Here is a 7,753-nt window from a genome sequence, read left to right on the forward strand (position 1 = left end):
TGGAGCGCTTTCATCCCTAACGTCGAAGTACTCGAGATGGCAGAGGTCGACAGCATCTAGTCCACGCTGCTGAAGATCCAGCTGCGCTGGATGGGTCACGTCTCCAGAATGGAGGACCATCGCCTTCCCAAGATCGTGTTATATGGCGAGCTCTCCACTGGCCACCGTGACAGAGGTGCACCAAAGAAAAGGTACAAGGACTGCCTAAAGAAATCTCTTGGTGCCTGCCACATTGACCACCGCCAGTGGGCTGATATCGCCTCAAACCGTGCATCTTGGCACCTCACAGTTTGGCGGGCAGCAACCTCCTTTGAAGAAGACCGCAGAGCCCACCTCACTGACAAAAGGTGTTATATATAGAGAATTTAGGTTAAAATGGCTTAAGTTAAAATGTGATGATTAATCATAAAAAGGGAAGCCAGAATGGACAGGGAGCTTACTAGCAGCCAAGGACAAAAGGTTCAGCTGGATATGTTTTTTTAAAACATATCTTTTCATGGTCATAGTGAGAGACATGCAGGAGACAAAAGATTGATAAGAAGGGTGAGAAACAGAATTTAGTGTATGTAGAGTTCGCAGCGTACGTAACGAACGTGATAATTAAAAATGCAGTTATACTCAGAATGCTTTTGCAATACTAACCAATTAAAACAGTATTAATAAGAAGGGGAAGGGCAAACAATAAGGGTATAAAAATCAATGCACTGTATGTATCGGGGCTTAACTGGTGAGAAACCAGTTGAGTCCAACTCTGCAGACTTGTAAATAAAGCCTGTCGTGTCATCAGTTTTAAAGAGACTCATGTGTGAGAAGTTTTATTTCTGACAAATGGGGGCTCGTCCGGGATCTACACTCCGGCCGTGAGGGGAGGCGAGAAGAGGGACATTGGAGGCGGTGCACCCCGCTGAGTTCAGCGGCTCCTAGTCCCTTGCTCGTCGCTTCGGGCGGCTTGAGCGAGTGGTATCCGGACAAGGTGACACGACAAGACGGAGAGGAGAAGGGTGACGGTTCAATCCCCGGGAAGACACCGGTAAGTGACGACTTACGATTGTGGTGTGGGGATTGGGTAACAGGTGTAACGGGATACACCTGTTTGGATAAAAAAAAACCTAACGTAATAGATCAGGTATAGAGCTTTTGTCGTGGCGTGAGGACCCTGTCGTGGGACTCTAGGATAGACCCCAGGGAAACCTCGGCGGTAACCGAAGGAGGGACAGCACCTCCGACGAAGTGCCGAGAAGCGAGGGGTCAACCCCAGGGAAACCTCAGCGGTAACCGAAGGAGGGACAGTACCTCCGACGAGGCGTCTGAGAAGAAGGGAGTAGGGTCCAGAACGAGAGGGTCCTCAGCAACGATAAACAGATCTAGGTGGGAAAATGGGAGGATCAAAATCTAAGGGCTCGTCTGAAAATTCAGGACAATTCCTGGGAGTTCCCCTTGACAGCCCTTTGGGGAGAATGTTTGAAAATTGGGATAGTAAAAGATATCGAGATAAAAACAAGAAAAAGATGGTCCAATATTGTCTCCTTTGGTCGAAACAACCTATTAAAGGTTCCTCGGTCTGGTGGCCGAAATTTGGATCTGATGAGGATTGGGTTAGACAAGCATTAAACATATATGTAAATTCGAGACCAAAGGTGAATCAAGAAGAGTCAGCGTATGCATTTTGTTGGGTTCCCTGGCCAGGATCCTTAACAAAATGTTTTAAATTGAGGGTAGCGGGAGAAAAGAAGTGGGAACCTCTGGACAACCTTCCCCCTCCTTATATTCCCCCGGTGCCTACTGCGCATGAGGAAAGCTCATTACCGGAGGGGAAAGGTGATGAATCTGATTGCCCCGAAAGGGGCCGGGAAAAAAAGGATGAATTAAGGGAGTCGGACCCTAAACTTCCACCGGTAAACTGACCCTGGACAAGATCCCAGACTGGTCCAGGACCATCAAAGTTTTCAGTAAGCCTAAATCCCCTGAGGGAAGTTCCTATGGGAGGACCGGGAGGGGGAACGGGATATGTGAATGTTCCCCTAACTAGTACAGAGGTGCGGGGATTTAAGAAAGAAATGAAAAAGTTATTGGAAGATCCTATAGGACTGGCTGAACAGCTCGACCAATTCCTGGGACCAAACACATATACGTGGGAAGAGATGCAGGCAATAATGGGAACATTATTCTCACCCCAGGAGAGGCAGATGATTCGACGGGCTGCCCTCCTCATGTGGGAATATGAACAACCTGGGGACCCCAGACCCCATGAACAAAAATATCCCTTAAATGAACCCAGGTGGGACAAACGAACACCCGAGGGATTGGCAAGTATGAGACAATATAGAGAGTGGACAATTAAAGGGATACGGGAGGCTGTGCCAAAGGGTCACAATTTCACCAAGGCATTTGGGAACCACCAGGGGAAAGACGAGTCCCCTACTGATTTCTTGGAGAGGGTGAGAAAGAATGTCCAACAGTATGCGGGCGTGGACCCTAGTACACCAATGGGTGAACAGCTTATTCGAATTGAATTTGTTTCCAAATCATGGCAGGACATTAGAAAGAAACTAGAAAAGGAGGAGGACTGGAGCGAAAAACCCCTAAGCGACCTGTTAAAAAAGGCGCAAAAAGTATATGTGCAGAGAGAAGAAGAAGATCAAAAGAGGGCGACAAAGGTTATGGTACAGACTATCCGACAGATGAATGCTGAATCCAGAGGGGAAAGAAAACAAAAACTTCCTCTAAACAATCCAAGATATCCAAGAGAGGGAAGACCCCGGAGGTTCGTTAAGTGCTATTACTGCAATGAGGAAGGACACTTTAAGAGGGAATGCCCCCGATACAAGAGGGAATTGCGTGCCCTCGAACTTATGGAAGAAGATTAGGGGGGTCAGGGGTTCCAAATGTTGGGGACCAAGTATAAGAGGGAACCCCTGGTAAAACTAAAAATTGGTCCCAAGGGAGAAGAGGTGGTGTTTATGGTGGACACAGGAGCGGAACGAAGTAGTGTAATAACTGTGCCAATCGGGACTGAACCTTTTGGAGGAAAGATGACTGTGTACACCTCCCATTCTGTGAGTGTTTTATTAACACAAACTGCCCATCGATGGCTGACTGATTCTCGCATATTAAAGTATGAAACCATTTTAATGGTCGGAGAAGATCTACAGTTTGCAAAGATTAATAGCTGCAACCCAGCTCAGTTTTTATACAGCAGTGAAACAGAGAGAGAGGTGGAGCACGACTGTGTCGAGTTGACAGATCTTCAGACCAAGACCCGAGAAGACCTTTGTGATACTCCGCTGGGAGAAGGATATGAATTCTACATTGACGGCTCCGCCAGATGTGTTGACGGAATGAGAAGAAGTGGATATGCTATAATAGAAGGAAATACTTGGAAAGTAGTAGAATCCACGAGACTACCCGGAAGCTGGTCAGCACAATCCTGTGAACTATATGCCTTGCAGAGAGCCCTCAGAATACTGGCAGAGAAAACTGGAACGATTTACACTGATTCCAAATACGCATACGGGGTAGTGCATACCTTTGGTAAGATCTGGAAGGAGCGTGGTCTAATTACATCAAGAGGAAAGGAATTGGCACACGAACAGATGATTACTCTAACTTTAGAAGCCTTGACATTACCCCAGGAAATAGCAGTGGTCTACATACCAAGCCATCAGAGGGGAGATACCCCGACAGCAATTGGAAACAGACTGGCTGATGAAGAAGCCAAAAGGGCAGCCATGCAACAAGAAGTCCGTTTGCTGACCTTAATCCCAATAAGACAAGACATAAAGAAGGCTCCCATTTTCACTGCTAAGGAAGAAAAGGACATGGCTCAGCTGGGCGCAACCAGCTGCCTGATGGAACATGGAAGACACCAGATGGAAGAATGGTTCTAAATAAAGAAATAACTCGCAATATTTTAAAACACCTGCATCATCAGAGCCACTGGGGCACCCAAGCCTTATGTGACACAGTGCTTCGAGAATATGTGTGTAAGGGAATCTACACCTTGGCCCAACAGGAGGTGCAGAACTGTCACCTATGCACAAAAATTAATAAGAAGACAATGAGGACAGGGACCATGGGAGGTCAACCATTAGCCATACGCCCTTTTCAAAGTATCCAGATCGACTTCACAGAATTACCTCAAGTCCAAAGATGGAAGTATCTGTTGGTGGTAATAGATCACTTTACCCGATGGGTGGAAGCCTTCCCAACAGTAAATGCTACAGCCTCTACAGTAGCTCGCCTCCTCCTAGAGCAGATAATCCCCAGATATGGTATAATGGATTCTATAGACTCAGACAGGGGTCCACATTTTTGTTCAAAAATCCAGCAATTGTTTTGTAATGCATTACAGGTCTCTTGGAAATTGCATACCCCTTGGCATCCACAAAGCTCAGGGAGGGTTGAACGTATGAATGGAACCCTAAAAATGCAATTGACAAAATTAATGGTGGAAACTAAAATGCCTTGGATAAAGTGTCTGCCCCTGGCTTTATTGAGAATTCGTACTGCCCCACGAAAAGATGTAGGGTTGTCCCCTTATGAAATGATGTTTGGGCTTCCCTTCTGGAGTACAGTTGAGGGGTGTCTCACCTTGGGGGAAGGGGATATATTTGATAGGAACTATTTACAGGCACTGTCACGCTCTCTTACAGATTTACGAAAGAGAGGACTATTGGCACAAACACCGCCTCTAGACCTTTTTTTTACACAAAGTGGAACCAGGAGACTGGATTCTCATCAAGACCTGGAAAACTGAAAAACTCCAGCCCCAGTGGGAAGGTCCATACCAAGTTCTCTTAAATACAGAGGCTGCAGCACAAACAAGAGAGAAGGGGTGGACACACGCATCCAGATTTAAGGGACCTGTAGAGGCGCCTCAGGACCCTGATACTAACTCAGATTGGACTTGTGTTCCTGGAGAAAAACCTCTTACCTTGCGATTTCGCAGAAAGACTTGATTCACAATGTTATTGTTATGTTCTTTGATTTTTCTTAGTTTGCCTATGTCTTTATCAGGTGTGAAATGTAAGAAATGCAGAGACACAGTGGTCCTGTTTCAGGACCGCACTTGGGGAAGAAAGGAGGGTAATTTTATTTCCCATACCTCAGTTCCTGAGAAATGCTGGGCAGAAAATACCACCCAACATCCATATACCCCTTGTGTGGAAAAAGAAGGAAATAATATGGGTCATTATATACAGATTCCTAATACCACTCCTTTCCCTCTTAACGGTTGGAAGGGTGACTCAGGCCCACCATGCCCTGATGGACTCTGGTTTTGCATACACCAGCGTACTGTTCCAATAAGAAATTCCACTCTACACTCAAAAGTGCCTGCCCCTTTAAGACAGCCGGACTTAGTTCGAGTCCATCCAAATAACCATGAAAGTTTCGGTCACGCAGTTGGGGGAGATAACCTTTTTGTTGATCTTGCAACTAGAATTGCAGGAACTTTTAATGTAACCAATTGTTGGGTCTGCGGGGGTCCACGGATGTCAGAACAATAGCCTTGGTGGGGGGAGTCCCTCAATTCATTGACCATGATTTCCCGAATTTGGACAACTAACCGAACGAGATCAAGAGAAACTTGGTCTCTCTCTAACGTCCCCTCTGGTTTTTATTGTCTCTCATGAACCGGCAAATACCCAGTAGGAAAAAGTCCCTGCAAGGCTGTATGGATTCGCATTTTGCCTGGTAATTTCACTTGGTTTCCTAAACCCCTGACTTGGTTCTTATCCACTGTTTTTAAAACTAATTGCCTACCCCTGTCTAATAGCAATATTCAGCTTTGGAATTGTACCAGTTCCACCATCACAGGACCATACCAATCAAACCCCACTCTTAAAAGAGTTTGGGAACGGGGATATGGAGTATCCCCAAATGGATTATTCTGGGTATGTGGTAATAAAGCTTATACTCGTCTCCCCTTACAGTGGAGTGGAACTTGTTTCCTAGGAATAATCCGCCCAGAATTTTTCCTCCTACCCCACGATCACAGTCATAAATTAGGAGTGAAGATTTTTGATACATTACACCGTCAGCCCCGCTCTAGCACGGTACATTTGGGACAATGGGGAGATGATTGGCCTCCAGAATGCATAATTCAATATTATGGTCCCGCTACATGGGCTCAAGATGGATCCTGGGGTTATCGTACTCCTATTTATATGTTAAATTGCATTATTCGCTTGCAAGCAGTCCTTGAAATTGTTACAAATCAAACAGCTCTAGCCCTGCAATTACTTGCATCCCAGCAAGGTCAAATGCGCTCTGCTATATATCAGAACCGTCTGGCCCTAGACTATCTCCTAGCCACAGAAGGAGGTGTATGTGGAAAGCTTAATTTGACTAACTGCTGCTTACAGATTGTTGATAATGGAAAAGCCATTCGAAAAATCGCTGATAATATTCGTACTTTGTCCCATGTACTGGTTCAGACCTGACATCCTTTTGCAAAATTAAATTGGATGGACAAATGGTTTGGAGGAACCTGGTGGCGTACCTTATTGTGGGTCATCGGAGGTATTTTATTCCTCCTACTTGTTTTGCCCTGTATTATTCCCTGTCTACGCAGCCTGGTGATTTCCATGGTCCAACAGGCTATGCAACCAGGGGAACTGGGAGACCCCGTTAGAATTTTACTTCAGCACGAAATTAATTTATCATGAGACGTTTCTCTTCCCAGAGTTAAAATCCCCATTCATATATATATATATATATATAATACACACATTTTAAAGAGAGAAAGGGGTGGATTGTTAGAGATAGAGAATTTAGGTTAAAATGGCTTAAGTTAAAATGTGATGATTAATCATAAAAAGGGAAGCCAGAACGGACAGGGAGCTTACTAGCAGCCAAGGACAAAAAGTTCAGCTGGATATGTTTTTTTAAACATATCTTTTCATGGTCATAGTGAGAGACATGCAGGAGACAAAAGATTGATAAGAAGGGTGAGAAACAGAATTTAGTGTATGTAGAGTTCACAGCGTACGTAACGAACGTGATAATTAAAAATGCAGTTGTACTTAGAATGCTTTTGCAATACTAACCAATTAAAACAGTATTAATAAGAAGGGGAAGGGCAAACAACAAGGGTATAAAAATCAATGCACTGTATGTATCGGGCCTTAACTGGTGAGAAGCCAGTTGAGTCCAACTCTGCAGACTTGTAAATAAAGCTTGTCGTGTCATCAGTTTTAAAGAGACTCATGTGTGAGAAGTTTTATTTCTGACACATGGATCCCAATTTCAAATGCACCTTCAAAAGCGGAAAGAATTCCAAGGATATTACATTTTCATTGAAGACATTTCTTAAAGTCTAAGCAGCTGATCGGTTATTGGGAAATTGTGACACTTGGTGTTCGGCTCCTTTGCATTATCCTCTCTCGATCCGTGCTGCTGTGTCCTCTCATAATGTTGTAAGGTCATCTCCCTTTTTACCAACGACCAAGAGATCCACATTCAAACTTTCCTTCTATCACCTGCTTAAAACACCCCAGAAACAAATCTGACGATCTTTGTGCACTTCTCATGCTTCAGGTAAGGAAGCTGTACACGTGACTCCCGATGTAAGATGAGCAAGACCACTCGATGTGAAATTGGAGCATGCGCGCTACTGTGATGGGTGGAAAGGCGGACACACGCCCAAAAAATCAAAGTCAAAGACTCCTTTATCACACTCGCAGCTCTGCTTCTATTCTCTCCCTGCTGCTGTCGACTGGAGTGATGTCACATCCATGCCGGCCTCCAATTG

General features: G+C 44.9%; 1 long non-coding RNA gene across 1 annotated transcript; it reads left to right on the top strand.

The window, feature by feature from the left end:
• Nucleotides 1-364: 364 nt before the first annotated feature.
• LOC138745770 (uncharacterized) lies at nt 365-7,205 on the top strand. The gene is made up of 2 exons (XR_011346498.1): nt 365-1,030; nt 4,653-7,205. It is a non-coding gene; the product is annotated as an uncharacterized lncRNA (long non-coding RNA).
• Nucleotides 7,206-7,753: the final 548 nt, after the last annotated feature.

This window comes from Narcine bancroftii, chromosome 11 (genome assembly GCF_036971445.1).
Source record: "Narcine bancroftii isolate sNarBan1 chromosome 11, sNarBan1.hap1, whole genome shotgun sequence".
Taxonomy (NCBI): Eukaryota; Metazoa; Chordata; class Chondrichthyes; order Torpediniformes; family Narcinidae; genus Narcine; species Narcine bancroftii.